The sequence below is a fragment of the Phalangium opilio genome, unplaced genomic scaffold, assembly GCF_054372755.1.
Source record: "Phalangium opilio isolate 3A_F unplaced genomic scaffold, DU_Popi_V2 ptg000087l_1, whole genome shotgun sequence".
NCBI classification, from domain to species: Eukaryota; Metazoa; Arthropoda; class Arachnida; order Opiliones; family Phalangiidae; genus Phalangium; species Phalangium opilio.
The window spans coordinates 2,613,394-2,629,104 of NW_028324192.1; the positions used below are offsets into that span (position 1 = coordinate 2,613,394).

A 15,711-nucleotide genomic window follows, 5' to 3' on the forward strand; every position below is an offset into this window, starting at 1 on the left:
GACGTGAACCGGTGTATTCAGCGTGATATGGCCGTTGCCGAGAGTGCTAGTTAATAATTCGAATTTAAATTAAGTGAGACAAATTAACCTTCATCATTTTAAAACAATAACAAAAAGAAAACATGTTTGCTTTTTTCATATCTATTAAAATTTAAAAGAGGAAAAAAAAGTGAAAAAGTTAACGGCACGCAGTGTTCCTATCCTAAGTGGTCTCCCTCCCAAGTAGTGACTGCGCTCGACGCTGCTTAACTTCGGTTATCGGACGAGAACCGGTGTATTCAGCGTGATATGGCCGTTGCCGAGAGTGCTAGTTAATAATTTGAATTTAATTAACTTTCATCTTTATAAAACAATAACAAAAAGTAGATATGTTTGCTTTTTTCATATCTGGTGGAATTTGAAAGAGCAAACAAAAGTGAAAAAACAAACGGCACGCAGTATTCCCAAGTACTGTATGCGCTCGACGCTACTTAACTTCGGTGATCGGACGTGAACCGGTGTTTTCAGCGTGATATGGCCGTTGCCGAGAGTGCTAGTTAATAATTCGAATTTAAATTAAGTGAGACAAATTAACCTTCATCATTTTAAAACTATAACAAAAAGAAAACATGTTTGCTTTTTTCATATCTATTAAAATTTAAAAGAGGAAAAAAAAGTGAAAAAGCCAACGGCACGCAGTGTTCCTAAGTGGTCTCTCTCCCAAGTAGTGACTGCGCTCGACGCTGCTTAACTTCGGTTATCGGACGGGAATCGGTGTATTCAGCGTGATATGGCCGTTGCCGAGAGTGCTAGTTAATAATTTGAATTTAATTAACTTTCATCTTTATAAAACAATAACAAAAAGAAGATATGTTTGCTTTTTTCATATCTGGTGGAATTTGAAAGAGCAAACAAAAGTGAAAAAACAAACGGCACGCAGTATTCCCAAGTACTGTATGCGCTCGACGCTACTTAACTTCGGTGATCGGACGTGAACCGGTGTTTTCAGCGTGATATGGCCGTTGCCGAGAGTGCTAGTTAATAATTCGAATTTAAATTAAGTGAGACAAATTAACCTTCATCATTTTAAAACTATAACAAAAAGAAAACATGTTTGCTTTTTTCATATCTATTAAAATTTAAAAGAGGAAAAAAAAGTGAAAAAGTCAACGGCACGCAGTGTTCCTATCCTAAGTGGTCTCCCTCCCAAGTAGTGACTGCGCTCGACGCTGCTTAACTTCGGTTATCGGACGAGAACCGGTGTATTCAGCGTGATATGGCCGTTGCCGAGAGTGCTAGTTAATAATTTGAATTTAATTAACTTTCATCTTTATAAAACAATAACAAAAAGTAGATATGTTTGCTTTTTTCATATCTGGTGGAATTTGAAAGAGCAAACAAAAGTGAAAAAACAAACGGCACGCAGTATTCCCAAGTACTGTATGCGCTCGACGCTACTTAACTTCGGTGATCGGACGTGAACCGGTGTTTTCAGCGTGATATGGCCGTTGCCGAGAGTGCTAGTTAATAATTCGAATTTAAATTAAGTGAGACAAATTAACCTTCATCATTTTAAAACTATAACAAAAAGAAAACATGTTTGCTTTTTTCATATCTATTAAAATTTAAAAGAGGAAAAAAAAGTGAAAAAGCCAACGGCACGCAGTGTTCCTAAGTGGTCTCTCTCCCAAGTAGTGACTGCGCTCGACGCTGCTTAACTTCGGTTATCGGACGGGAATCGGTGTATTCAGCGTGATATGGCCGTTGCCGAGAGTGCTAGTTAATAATTTGAATTTAATTAACTTTCATCTTTATAAAACAATAACAAAAAGAAGATATGTTTGCTTTTTTCATATCTGGTGGAATTTGAAAGAGGAAACAAAAGTGAAAAAAGCAAACGGCACGCAGTATTCCCAAGTACTGACTGCGCTCGACGCTGCAAACGTCGGCGATCGGACGAGATCCGGTGTTCTCAGCGTGATATGGCCGTTGCCGAGAGTGCTAGATAATAATTCGAATTTAAATTAAGCGAGACAAATTAACCTTCATCTTTTTCAAACAATAACAAAAAGAAAATATGTTTGCTTTTTTCATATCTATTGGAATTTAAAAGAGAAAAAAAAGTGAAAAAGCTAACGGCACGCAGTGTTCCTAAGTGGTCGCCCTCCCAAGTACTGACTGCGCTCGACGCTGCTTAACTTCGGTTATCGGACGAGAACCGGTGTATTCAGCGTGATATGACCGTTGCCGAGAGTGCTAGTTAATAATTCGAATTTAAATTAAGTGAGACAAATTAACCTTCATCATTTTAAAACAATAACAAAAAGAAAACATGTTTGCTTTTTTCATATCTATTAAAATTTAAAAGAGGAAAAAAAAGTGAAAAAGCCAACGGCACGCAGTGTTCCTATCCTAAGTGGTCTCCCTCCCAAGTAGTGACTGCGCTCGACGCTGCTTAACTTCGGTTATCGGACGAGAACCGGTGTATTCAGCGTGATATGGCCGTTGCCGAGAGTGCTAGTTAATAATTTGAATTTAATTAACTTTCATCTTTATAAAACAATAACAAAAAGTAGATATGTTTGCTTTTTTCATATCTGGTGGAATTTGAAAGAGCAAACAAAAGTGAAAAAACAAACGGCACGCAGTATTCCCAAGTACTGTATGCGCTCGACGCTACTTAACTTCGGTGATCGGACGTGAACCGGTGTTTTCAGCGTGATATGGCCGTTGCCGAGAGTGCTAGTTAATAATTCGAATTTAAATTAAGTGAGACAAATTAACCTTCATCATTTTAAAACTATAACAAAAAGAAAACATGTTTGCTTTTTTCATATCTATTAAAATTTAAAAGAGGAAAAAAAAGTGAAAAAGCCAACGGCACGCAGTGTTCCTAAGTGGTCTCTCTCCCAAGTAGTGACTGCGCTCGACGCTGCTTAACTTCGGTTATCGGACGGGAATCGGTGTATTCAGCGTGATATGGCCGTTGCCGAGAGTGCTAGTTAATAATTTGAATTTAATTAACTTTCATCTTTATAAAACAATAACAAAAAGAAGATATGTTTGCTTTTTTCATATCTGGTGGAATTTGAAAGAGGAAACAAAAGTGAAAAAAGCAAACGGCACGCAGTATTCCCAAGTACTGACTGCGCTCGACGCTGCAAACGTCGGCGATCGGACGAGATCCGGTGTTCTCAGCGTGATATGGCCGTTGCCGAGAGTGCTAGATAATAATTCGAATTTAAATTAAGCGAGACAAATTAACCTTCATCTTTTTCAAACAATAACAAAAAGAAAATATGTTTGCTTTTTTCATATCTATTGGAATTTAAAAGAGAAAAAAAAGTGAAAAAGCTAACGGCACGCAGTGTTCCTAAGTGGTCGCCCTCCCAAGTACTGACTGCGCTCGACGCTGCTTAACTTCGGTTATCGGACGAGAACCGGTGTATTCAGCGTGATATGACCGTTGCCGAGAGTGCTAGTTAATAATTCGAATTTAAATTAAGTGAGACAAATTAACCTTCATCATTTTAAAACAATAACAAAAAGAAAACATGTTTGCTTTTTTCATATCTATTAAAATTTAAAAGAGGAAAAAAAAGTGAAAAAGCCAACGGCACGCAGTGTTCCTAAGTGGTCTCCCTCCCAAGTAGTGACTGCGCTCGACGCTGCTTAACTTCGGTTATCTGACGAGAACCGGTGTATTCAGCGTGATATGGCCGTTGCCGAGAGTGCTAGTTAATAATTTGAACTTAATTAACTTTCATCTTTATAAAACAATAACTAAAAGAAGATTTGTTTGCTTTTTTCATATCTGGTGGAATTTGAAAGAGGAAACAAAAGTGAAAAAAGCAAACGGCACGCAGTATTCCCAAGTACTGACTGCGCTCGACGCTACTAACGTCGGCGATCGGACGAGATCCGGTGTTCTCAGCGTGATATGGCCGTTGCCGAGAGTGCTAGATAATAATTCGAATTTAAATTAAGTGAGACAAATTAACCTTCATCATTTTAAAACTATAACAAAAAGAAAACATGTTTGCTTTTTTCATATCTATTAAAATTTAAAAGAGGAAAAAAAAGTGAAAAAGCCAACGGCACGCAGTGTTCCTAAGAGGTCTCTCTCCCAAGTAGTGACTGCGCTCGACGCTGCTTAACTTCGGTTATCGGACGGGAATCGGTGTATTCAGCGTGATATGGCCGTTGCCGAGAGTGCTAGTTAATAATTTGAATTTAATTAACTTTCATCTTTATAAAACAATAACAAAAAGAAGATATGTTTGCTTTTTTCATATCTGGTGGAATTTGAAAGAGGAAACAAAAGTGAAAAAAGCAAACGGCACGCAGTATTCCCAAGTACTGACTGCGCTCGACGCTGCTAACGTCGGCGATCGGACGTGAACCGGTGTATTCAGCGTGATATGGCCGTTGCCGAGAGTGCTAGTTAATAATTCGAATTTAAATTAAGTGAGACAAATTAACCTTCATCATTTTAAAACAATAACAAAAAGAAAACATGTTTGCTTTTTTCATATCTATTAAAATTTAAAAGAGGAAAAAAAAGTGAAAAAGTCAACGGCACGCAGTGTTCCTATCCTAAGTGGTCTCCCTCCCAAGTAGTGACTGCGCTCGACGCTGCTTAACTTCGGTTATCGGACGGGAATCGGTGTATTCAGCGTGATATGGCCGTTGCCGAGAGTGCTAGTTAATAATTTGAATTTAATTAACTTTCATCTTTATAAAACAATAACAAAAAGAAGATATGTTTGCTTTTTTCATATCTGGTGGAATTTGAAAGAGCAAACAAAAGTGAAAAAACAAACGGCACGTAGTATTCCCAAGTACTGTATGCGCTCGACGCTACTTAACTTCGGTGATCGGACGTGAACCGGTGTTTTCAGCGTGATATGGCCGTTGCCGAGAGTGCTAGTTAATAATTCGAATTTAAATTAAGTGAGACAAATTAACCTTCATCATTTTAAAACTATAACAAAAAGAAAACATGTTTGCTTTTTTCATATCTATTAAAATTTAAAAGAGGAAAAAAAGTGAAAAAGTCAACGGCACGCAGTGTTCCTATCCTAAGTGGTCTCCCTCCCAAGTAGTGACTGCGCTCGACGCTGCTTAACTTCGGTTATCGGACGAGAACCGGTGTATTCAGCGTGATATGGCCGTTGCCGAGAGTGCTAGTTAATAATTTGAATTTAATTAACTTTCATCTTTATAAAACAATAACAAAAAGTAGATATGTTTGCTTTTTTCATATCTGGTGGAATTTGAAAGAGCAAACAAAAGTGAAAAAACAAACGGCACGCAGTATTCCCAAGTACTGTATGCGCTCGACGCTACTTAACTTCGGTGATCGGACGTGAACCGGTGTTTTCAGCGTGATATGGCCGTTGCCGAGAGTGCTAGTTAATAATTCGAATTTAAATTAAGTGAGACAAATTAACCTTCATCATTTTAAAACTATAACAAAAAGAAAACATGTTTGCTTTTTTCATATCTATTAAAATTTAAAAGAGGAAAAAAAAGTGAAAAAGCCAACGGCACGCAGTGTTCCTAAGTGGTCTCTCTCCCAAGTAGTGACTGCGCTCGACGCTGCTTAACTTCGGTTATCGGACGGGAATCGGTGTATTCAGCGTGATATGGCCGTTGCCGAGAGTGCTAGTTAATAATTTGAATTTAATTAACTTTCATCTTTATAAAACAATAACAAAAAGAAGATATGTTTGCTTTTTTCATATCTGGTGGAATTTGAAAGAGCAAACAAAAGTGAAAAAACAAACGGCACGTAGTATTCCCAAGTACTGTATGCGCTCGACGCTACTTAACTTCGGTGATCGGACGTGAACCGGTGTTTTCAGCGTGATATGGCCGTTGCCGAGAGTGCTAGTTAATAATTCGAATTTAAATTAAGTGAGACAAATTAACCTTCATCATTTTAAAACTATAACAAAAAGAAAACATGTTTGCTTTTTTCATATCTATTAAAATTTAAAAGAGGAAAAAAAAGTGAAAAAGTCAACGGCACGCAGTGTTCCTATCCTAAGTGGTCTCCCTCCCAAGTAGTGACTGCGCTCGACGCTGCTTAACTTCGGTTATCGGACGAGAACCGGTGTATTCAGCGTGATATGGCCGTTGCCGAGAGTGCTAGTTAATAATTTGAATTTAATTAACTTTCATCTTTATAAAACAATAACAAAAAGTAGATATGTTTGCTTTTTTCATATCTGGTGGAATTTGAAAGAGCAAACAAAAGTGAAAAAACAAACGGCACGCAGTATTCCCAAGTACTGTATGCGCTCGACGCTACTTAACTTCGGTGATCGGACGTGAACCGGTGTTTTCAGCGTGATATGGCCGTTGCCGAGAGTGCTAGTTAATAATTCGAATTTAAATTAAGTGAGACAAATTAACCTTCATCATTTTAAAACTATAACAAAAAGAAAACATGTTTGCTTTTTTCATATCTATTAAAATTTAAAAGAGGAAAAAAAAGTGAAAAAGCCAACGGCACGCAGTGTTCCTAAGTGGTCTCTCTCCCAAGTAGTGACTGCGCTCGACGCTGCTTAACTTCGGTTATCGGACGGGAATCGGTGTATTCAGCGTGATATGGCCGTTGCCGAGAGTGCTAGTTAATAATTTGAATTTAATTAACTTTCATCTTTATAAAACAATAACAAAAAGAAGATATGTTTGCTTTTTTCATATCTGGTGGAATTTGAAAGAGGAAACAAAAGTGAAAAAAGCAAACGGCACGCAGTATTCCCAAGTACTGACTGCGCTCGACGCTGCAAACGTCGGCGATCGGACGAGATCCGGTGTTCTCAGCGTGATATGGCCGTTGCCGAGAGTGCTAGATAATAATTCGAATTTAAATTAAGTGAGACAAATTAACCTTCATCTTTTTCAAACAATAACAAAAAGAAAAAATGTTTGCTTTTTTCATATCTATTGGAATTTAAAAGAGAAAAAAAAAGTGAAAAAGCTAACGGCACGCAGTGTTCCTAAGTGGTCGCCCTCCCAAGTACTGACTGCGCTCGACGCTGCTTAACTTCGGTTATCGGACGAGAACCGGTGTATTCAGCGTGATATGACCGTTGCCGAGAGTGCTAGTTAATAATTCGAATTTAAATTAAGTGAGACAAATTAACCTTCATCATTTTAAAACAATAACAAAAAGAAAACATGTTTGCTTTTTTCATATCTATTAAAATTTAAAAGAGGAAAAAAAAGTGAAAAAGCCAACGGCACGCAGTGTTCCTAAGTGGTCTCCCTCCCAAGTAGTGACTGCGCTCGACGCTGCTTAACTTCGGTTATCTGACGAGAACCGGTGTATTCAGCGTGATATGGCCGTTGCCGAGAGTGCTAGTTAATAATTTGAACTTAATTAACTTTCATCTTTATAAAACAATAACTAAAAGAAGATTTGTTTGCTTTTTTCATATCTGGTGGAATTTGAAGGAGGAAACAAAAGTGAAAAAAGCAAACGGCACGCAGTATTCCCAAGTACTGACTGCGCTCGACGCTGCTAACGTCGGCGATCGGACGAGATCCGGTGTTCTCAGCGTGATATGGCCGTTGCCGAGAGTGCTAGATAATAATTCGAATTTAAATTAAGTGAGACAAATTAACCTTCATCTTTTTCAAACAATAACAAAAAGAAAATATGTTTGCTTTTTTCATATCTATTGGAATTTAAAAGAGGAAAAAAAAGTGAAAAAGCTAACGGCAAGCAGTGTTCCTAAGTGGTCGCCCTCCCAAGTACTGACTGCGCTCGACGCTGCTTAACTTCGGTGATCGGACGTGAACCGGTGTATTCAGCGTGATATGGCCGCTGCCGAGAGTGCTAGTTAATAATTCGAATTTAAATTAAGTGAGACAAATTAACCTTCATCATTTTAAAACAATAACAAAAAGAAAACATGTTTGCTTTTTTCATATCTATTAAAATTTAAAAGAGGAAAAAAAAGTGAAAAAGTCAACGGCACGCAGTGTTCCTATCCTAAGTGGTCTCCCTCCCAAGAAGTGACTGCGCTCGACGCTGCTTAACTTCGGTTATCGGACGAGAACCGGTGTATTCAGCGTGATATGGCCGTTGCCGAGAGTGCTAGTTAATAATTTGAATTTAATTAACTTTCATCTTTATAAAACAATAACAAAAAGTAGATATGTTTGCTTTTTTCATATCTGGTGGAATTTGAAAGAGCAAACAAAAGTGAAAAAACAAACGGCACGCAGTATTCCCAAGTACTGTATGCGCTCGACGCTACTTAACTTCGGTGATCGGACGTGAACCGGTGTTTTCAGCGTGATATGGCCGATGCCGAGAGTGCTAGTTAATAATTCGAATTTAAATTAAGTGAGACAAATTAACCTTCATCACTTTAAAACAATAACAAAAAGAAAACATGTTTGCTTTTTTCATATCTATTAAAATTTAAAAGAGGAAAAATAAGTGAAAAAGCCAACGGCACGCAGTGTTCCTAAGTGGTCTCCCTCCCAAGTAGTGACTGCGCTCGACGCTGCTTAACTTCGGTTATCGAACGAGAAACGGTGTATTCAGCGTGATATGGCCGTTGCCGAGAGTGCTAGTTAATAATTTGAATTTAATTAACTTTCATCACTATAAAACAATAACAAAAAAGAAGATATGTTTGCTTTTTTCATATCTGGTGGAATTTGAAAGAGGAAACAAAAGTGAAAAGCCAACGGCACGCAGTATTCCCAAGTACTGTATGCGCTCGTCGCTGCTTAACTTCGGTGATCGGACGTGAACAGGTGTTTTCAGCGTGATATGGCCGTTGCCGAGAGTGCTAGTTAGTAATTCGGATTTAAATTAAGTGAGACAAATTAACCTTCATCATTTTAAAACAATAACAAAAAGAAAACCTGTTTGCTTTTTACATATCTATTAAAATTTAAAAGAGGAAAAAAAAGTGAAAAAGCCATCGGCACGCAGTGTTCCTAAGTGTCTCCCTCCCAAGTAATGACCGCGCTCGACGCTGCTTAACTTCGGTTATCGGACGAGAATCGGTGTATTCAGCGTGATATGGCCGTTGCCGAGAGTGCTAGTTAATAATTTGAATTTAATTAACTTTCATCTTTATAAAACAATAACAAAAAGAAGATATGTTTGCTTTTTTCATATCTGGTGGAATTTGAAAGAGGAAACAAAAGTGAAAAAGCAAACGGCACGCAGTATTCCCAAGTACTGTATGCGCTCGACGCTGCTAACGTCGGCGATCGGACGAGAACCGGTGTTCTCAGCGTGATATGGCCGTTGCCGAGAGTGCTATTTAATAATTCGGATTTAAATTAAGTGAAACAAATTAACCTTCATCTTTTTCAAACAATAACAAAAAGAAAATATGTTTGCTTTTTTCTTATCTATTAAAATTTAAAAGAGGAAAAAAAAGTGAAAAAGCCAACCTCACAACACCGCTCCCGGATGGGGTCGAACCACCAACCTATTGGTTAACAGCCGAACGCGCTAACCATTGCGCCACGGAAGCCCAAAAATTAAATGGTCGTCATTTATTGTGCAAAAACTTTGGCTCTCTACGTTACATTTCAGATCCCACAACACCGCTCCCGGGTGGGCTCGAACCACCAACCTATTGGTTAACAGCCGAACGCGCTAACCATTGAGCCACGGAAGCTCAGAAATTAAATGGTTGTCAGGTATTGTGGAAAACCTTGACTTTTAACGTCACATCTGAGACCTCACAACACCGCTCCCGGATGGGCTCGAACCACCAACCTATTGGTTAACAGCCGAACGTGCTAACCATTGCGCCACGGAAGCCCAAAAATTAAATGGTCGTCAGGTATTGTGGAAAAATTTTGGCTTTCTACGTTACATTTGAGATCACACAACACCGCTCCCGGGTGGGCTCGAACCACCAACCTATTGGTTAACAGCCGAACGCGCTAACCATTGCGCCAAGGAAGCCCAAAATTTAAATGCTCGTCAGGTATTGTGTAAAAACCTTGACTTTTTACGTCACATCTGAGACCTCACAACACCTCTCCCGGGTGGGCTCGAACCTTCAACCTTTCGATTAACAGCTGAACGCGCTAATCATTGCGCCACGGAAGCCCAAAAATTAAACGGTCGTCAGGTATTGTGGAAAAATTTTGGCTTTCTACGTTACGTTTGAGATCCCACAACACCGCGCCCGGGAGGGCTCGAACCACCAACCCATTGGTTAACAGCCGAACGCCCTAACCATTGCGCCACGGAAGCCCAAAAATTAAATCGTCAGGTATTGTGGAAAAACTTTGGCTTTCTACGTTACATTTGAGATCCCACAACGCCGCTCCCGGCTGGGCTCGAACCACTAACCTATTGGTTAACAGCCGAACGCGCTAACCATTGAGCCACGGAGTCTCAGAAATTAAATGGTTGTCACGTATTGTGGAAAAACTTTGGCTTTCTACGTTCCCTATAAAACACTCTTTGAAAGTGATTTCATCTTGATTGAACAATAATTAAAAATTTACCTCGATTTTTAATAACATTTTCAAAATCGACGTTTCACGGCCAAAGAAGCTTACTTTGAGTATTTCTTCACTATTTTCAAATATGTTCACTGAAACCATTATTTTTATACTTTTTGCTTTAATTCAAGCAAATGTAACGATATTCATTCAAAAAACTGTTAAAATTCAATTTTTCAATAAGAAATCGTTGTCACGGATTTTGTATCTTGAAGAAGAAAAACATGCGATTTTTTTCGGTACTTTTTTGAATGCATTTTTTTCAGGAGAAATTTTTGACCGAATTCAGCTTAATTCCCTATAAAACACTCATTGAAAGTGATTTCATCTCGATTGAACAATAATTAAAAATTTACCTCGATTTTTAATAACATTTTCAAAATCGACGTTTCACGGCCAAAGAAGCATATTTTGAGTATTTCTTCACTATTTTCAAATATAACCTCTGAAACCATTATTTTTATACTTTTTGCTTTAATTCAAGCAATGTAACGATATTCATTCAAAAAACTGTTAAAATTAAATTTTTCAATAAGAAATCGTTGTCATGGATTTTGTATCTTGAAGAAGAAAAACATGCGATTTTTTCGGTACTTTTTTGAATGCATTTTTTTCTGGAGAAATTTTTGACCGAATTCAGCTTAATTCCCTATAAAACACTCATTAAAAGTGATTTCATCTCGATTGAACAATAAATAAAAATGTACCTCGATTTTTAATAACATTTTCAAAATCGACGTAACTCGGCCTAAGAAAAACATTTTGAGTATTTGTTCACTGTTTTCAAATATAACCACTGAAACCATTATTTTTGTAATTTTTGCGTTAATTCAAGCAAATGTAACGATATTCATTCAACAAACTGTTAAAATTCAATTTTCAATAAGAAATCGTTGTCACGGATTTTGTATCTTGAAGAAAAAAAACATGCGATTTTTTCGGTACACTTTTGAATGCATTTTTTTCTGGAGAAATGTTTGACCGAATTCAGCTTAATTCCCTATAAAACACTCATTGAAAGTGATTTCATCTCGATTGAACAATAATTAAAAATTTACCTCGATTTTTAATAACATTTTCAAAATCGACGTTTCACGGCCAAAGAAGCTTACTTTGAGTATTTCTTCACTATTTTCAAATATGTTCACTGAAACCATTATTTTTATACTTTTTGCTTTAATTCAAGCAAATGTAACGATATTCAATCAAAAAACTGTTAAAATTAAATTTTTCAATAAGAAATCGTTGTCACGGATTTTGTATCTTGAAGAAGAAAAACATGCGATTTTTTCGGTACTTTTTTGAATGCATTTTTTTCAGGAGAAATTTTTGACCGAATTCAGCTTAATTCCCTATAAAACACTCATTAAAAGTGATTTCATCTCGATTGAACAATAAATAAAAATGCACCTCGATTTTTAATAACATTTTCAAAATCGACGTAACTCGGCCTTAGAAAAACATTTTGAGTATTTGTTCAGTGTTTTCAAATATAACCAATGAAACCATTATTTTTGTAATTTTTGCGTTAATTCAAGCAAATGTAACGATATTCATTCAACAAACTGTTAAAATTCAATTTTAAATAAGAAATCGTTGTCACGGATATTGTATCTTGAAGAAAAAAAACATGCGATTTTTTCGGTACACTTTTGAATGCATTTTTTTTTGGAGAAATGTTTGACCGAATTCAGCTTAATTCCCTATAAAACACTCATTGAAAGTGATTTCATCTCGATTGAACAATAATTAAAAATTTACCTCGATTTTTAATAACATTTTCAAAATCGACGTTTCACGGCCAAAGAAGCTTACTTTGAGTATTTCTTCACTATTTTCAAATATGTTCACTGAAACCATTATTTTTATACTTTTTGCTTTAATTCAAGCAAATGTAACGATATTCAATCAAAAAACTGTTAAAATTAAATTTTTCAATAAGAAATCGTTGTCACGGATTTTGTATCTTGAAGAAGAAAAACATGCGATTTTTTCGGTACTTTTTTGAATGCATTTTTTTCAGGAGAAATTTTGGACCGAATTCAGCTTAATTCCCTATAAAACACTCATTAAAAGTGATTTCATCTCGATTGAACAATAAATAAAAATGTACCTCGATTTTTAATAACATTTTCAAAATCGACGTTTCACGGCCAAAGAAGCATACTTTGAGTATTTCTTCACTATTTTCAAATATGTTCACTGAAAGCACTATTTTTATACTTTTTGCTTTAATTCAAGCAAATGTAACGATATTCAATCAAAAAACTGTTAAAATTAAATTTTTCAATAAGAAATCGTTGTCACGGATTTTGTATCTTGAAGAAGAAAAACATGCGATTTTTTCGGTACTTTTTTGAATGCATTTTTTTCAGGAGAAATTTTTGACCGAATTCAGCTTAATTCCCTATAAAACACTCATTAAAAGTGATTTCATCTCGATTGAACAATAAATAAAAATGCACCTCGATTTTTAATAACATTTTCAAAATCGACGTAACTCGGCCTAAGAAAAACATTTTGAGTATTTGTTCACTGTTTTCAAATATAACCAATGAAACCATTATTTTTGTAATTTTTGCGTTAATTCAAGCAAATGTAACGATATTCATTCAACAAACTGTTAAAATTCAATTTTAAATAAGAAATCGTTGTCACGGATATTGTATCTTGAAGAAAAAAAACATGCGATTTTTTCGGTACACTTTTGAATGCATTTTTTTTTGGAGAAATGTTTGACCGAATTCAGCTTAATTCCCTATAAAACACTCTTTGAAAGTGATTTCATCTCGATTGAACAATAATTAAAAATTTACCTCGATTTTTAATAACATTTTCAAAATCGACGTTTCACGGCCAAAGAAGCATACTTTGAGTATTTCTTCACTATTTTCAAATATGTTCACTGAAACCATTATTTTTATACTTTTTGCTTTAATTCAAGCAATGTAACGATATTCATTCAAAAAACTGTTAAAATTCAATTTTCAGTAAGAAATCGTATTCACGGATTTTGTGTCTTGAAGAAGAAAAACCTGCGATTTTTTCGGTACTTTTTTGAATGAATTTTTTTCTGGAGAAATTTTTGACCGAATTCAGCTTAATTCCCCATAAAACACTCATTAAAAGTGATTTCATCTCGATTGAACAATAAATAAAAATGTACCTCGATTTTTAATAACATTTTCAAAATCGACGTTTCACGGCCAAAGAAGCATATTTTGAGTATTTCTTCACTATTTTCAAAAATAACCACTGAAACCATTATTTTTATACTTTTTGCTTTAATTCAAGCAAATGTAACGATATTCATTCAAAAACTGTTAAAATTCAATTTTAAAAAAGAAATCGTTGTCACGGATTTTGTATCTTGAAGAAAAAAAACATGCGATTTTTTCGGTACACTTTTGAATGCATTTTTTTCTGGAGAAATTTTTGACCGAATTCAGCCTTACTCCCTATAAAACACTCATTAAAAGTGATTTCATCTCGACTGAACAATATATAAAAGTGTACCTCGATTTTTAATAACATTTTCAAAATCGACGTAACTCGGCCTAAGAAAAACATTTTGAGTATTTGTTCACTATTTTCTAATATAACCACTGAAACCATTATTTTTGTAATTTTTGCGTTAATTCAAGCAAATGTAACGATATTCATTCAACAAACTGTTAAAATTCAATTTTAAATAAGAAATCGTTGTCACGGATTTTGTATCTTGAAAAAAAAAACATGCGATTTTTTCGGTACACTTTTAAATGCATTTTTTTCTGGAGAAATGTTTGACCGAATTCAGCTTAATTCCCTATAAAACACTCATTAAAAGTGATTTCATCTCGATTGAACAATAATTAAAAATTTACCTCGATTTTTAATAACATTTTAAAAATCGACGTTTCACCGCCAACGAAGCATATTTTGAGTATTTCTTCACTATTTACAAATATATTCACTGAAACCATTATTTTTATACTTTTTGCTTTAGTTCAAGCAAATGTAACGATATTCAATCAAAAAACTGTTAAAATTAAATTTTTCAATAAGAAATCGTTGTCACGGATTTTGTTTCTTGAAGAAGAAAAACATGCGATTTTTTCGGTACTTGTTTGAATGCATTTTTTTCTGGAGAAATTTTTGACCGAATTCAGCTTAATTCCCTATAAAACACTCATTAAAAGTGATTTCATCTCGATTGAACAATAAATAAAAATGTACCTCGATTTTTAATAACATTTTCAAAATCGACGTTTCACGGCCAAAGAAGCATATTTTGAGTATCTCTTCACTATTTTCAAATATAACCACTGAAACCATTATTTTTATACTTTTTGCTTTAATTCAAGCAAATGTAACGATATTCATTCAAAAAACTGTTAAAATTCAATTTTTCAATAAGAAATCGTTGTCACGGATTTTGTTTCTTGAAGAAGAAAAACATGCGATTTTTTCGGTACTTTTTTGAATGCATTTTTTTCTGGAGAAATTTTTGACCGAATTCAGCTTAATTCCCTATAAAACACTCATTAAAAGTGATTTCATCTCGATTGAACAATAAATAAAAATGTACCTCGATTTTTAATAACATTTTCAAAATCGACGTTTCACGGCCAAAGAAGCATATTTTGAGTATCTCTTCACTATTTTCAAATATAACCACTGAAACCATTATTTTTATACTTTTTGCTTTAATTCAAGCAAATGTAACGATATTCATTCAAAAAACTGTTAAAATTCAATTTTTCAATAAGAAATCGTTGTCACGGATTTTGTATCTTGAAGAAGAAAAACATGCGATTTTTTCGGTACACTTTTGAATGCATTTTTTTCTGGAGAAATTTTTGACCGAATTCAGCTTAATTCCCTATAAAACACTCATTGAAAGTGATTTCATCTCGATTTAACAATAATTAAAAATTTACCTCGATTTTTAATAACATTTTCAAAATCGACGTTTCACGGCCAAAGAAGCATACTTTGAGTATTTCTTCACTATTTTCAAATATGTTCACTGAAACCATTATTTTTATACTTTTTGCTTTAATTCAAGCAAATGTAACGATATTCAATCAAAAAACTGTTAAAATTAAATTTTTCAATAAGAAATCGTTGTCACGGATTTTGTATCTTGAAGAAGAAAAACATGCGATTTTTTCGGTACTTTTTTCAATGCATTTTTTTCAGGAGAAATTTTTGACCGAATTCAGCTTAATTTCCTATAAAACA

At 35.1% G+C, this 15,711-nt stretch overlaps 21 pseudogenes; all 21 read right to left on the bottom strand.

The window, feature by feature from the left end:
• Window positions 1-176: 176 nt before the first annotated feature.
• Window positions 177-300, bottom strand: LOC149650069 (5S ribosomal RNA; annotated as a pseudogene).
• A 362-nt stretch (window positions 301-662) lies between these two features.
• On the bottom strand, window positions 663-781 carry LOC149650070 (5S ribosomal RNA; annotated as a pseudogene).
• Window positions 782-1,143: 362 nt separating this feature from the next.
• On the bottom strand, window positions 1,144-1,267 carry LOC149650071 (5S ribosomal RNA; annotated as a pseudogene).
• Window positions 1,268-1,629: 362 nt separating this feature from the next.
• Window positions 1,630-1,748, bottom strand: LOC149650072 (5S ribosomal RNA; annotated as a pseudogene).
• A 361-nt stretch (window positions 1,749-2,109) lies between these two features.
• LOC149650073 (5S ribosomal RNA) lies at window positions 2,110-2,228 on the bottom strand (annotated as a pseudogene).
• Window positions 2,229-2,365: 137 nt separating this feature from the next.
• On the bottom strand, window positions 2,366-2,489 carry LOC149650074 (5S ribosomal RNA; annotated as a pseudogene).
• Window positions 2,490-2,851: 362 nt separating this feature from the next.
• Window positions 2,852-2,970, bottom strand: LOC149650075 (5S ribosomal RNA; annotated as a pseudogene).
• Window positions 2,971-3,331: 361 nt separating this feature from the next.
• LOC149650076 (5S ribosomal RNA) lies at window positions 3,332-3,450 on the bottom strand (annotated as a pseudogene).
• Window positions 3,451-3,587: 137 nt separating this feature from the next.
• On the bottom strand, window positions 3,588-3,706 carry LOC149650077 (5S ribosomal RNA; annotated as a pseudogene).
• Window positions 3,707-4,068: 362 nt separating this feature from the next.
• On the bottom strand, window positions 4,069-4,187 carry LOC149650078 (5S ribosomal RNA; annotated as a pseudogene).
• A 362-nt stretch (window positions 4,188-4,549) lies between these two features.
• LOC149650079 (5S ribosomal RNA) lies at window positions 4,550-4,673 on the bottom strand (annotated as a pseudogene).
• A 361-nt stretch (window positions 4,674-5,034) lies between these two features.
• On the bottom strand, window positions 5,035-5,158 carry LOC149650080 (5S ribosomal RNA; annotated as a pseudogene).
• Window positions 5,159-5,520: 362 nt separating this feature from the next.
• LOC149650081 (5S ribosomal RNA) lies at window positions 5,521-5,639 on the bottom strand (annotated as a pseudogene).
• Window positions 5,640-6,001: 362 nt separating this feature from the next.
• LOC149650082 (5S ribosomal RNA) lies at window positions 6,002-6,125 on the bottom strand (annotated as a pseudogene).
• Window positions 6,126-6,487: 362 nt separating this feature from the next.
• On the bottom strand, window positions 6,488-6,606 carry LOC149650083 (5S ribosomal RNA; annotated as a pseudogene).
• A 362-nt stretch (window positions 6,607-6,968) lies between these two features.
• On the bottom strand, window positions 6,969-7,087 carry LOC149650084 (5S ribosomal RNA; annotated as a pseudogene).
• Window positions 7,088-7,224: 137 nt separating this feature from the next.
• On the bottom strand, window positions 7,225-7,343 carry LOC149650085 (5S ribosomal RNA; annotated as a pseudogene).
• Window positions 7,344-7,705: 362 nt separating this feature from the next.
• LOC149650086 (5S ribosomal RNA) lies at window positions 7,706-7,824 on the bottom strand (annotated as a pseudogene).
• Window positions 7,825-7,961: 137 nt separating this feature from the next.
• Window positions 7,962-8,085, bottom strand: LOC149650087 (5S ribosomal RNA; annotated as a pseudogene).
• A 362-nt stretch (window positions 8,086-8,447) lies between these two features.
• On the bottom strand, window positions 8,448-8,566 carry LOC149650088 (5S ribosomal RNA; annotated as a pseudogene).
• A 122-nt stretch (window positions 8,567-8,688) lies between these two features.
• Window positions 8,689-8,791, bottom strand: LOC149650089 (5S ribosomal RNA; annotated as a pseudogene).
• Window positions 8,792-15,711: the final 6,920 nt, after the last annotated feature.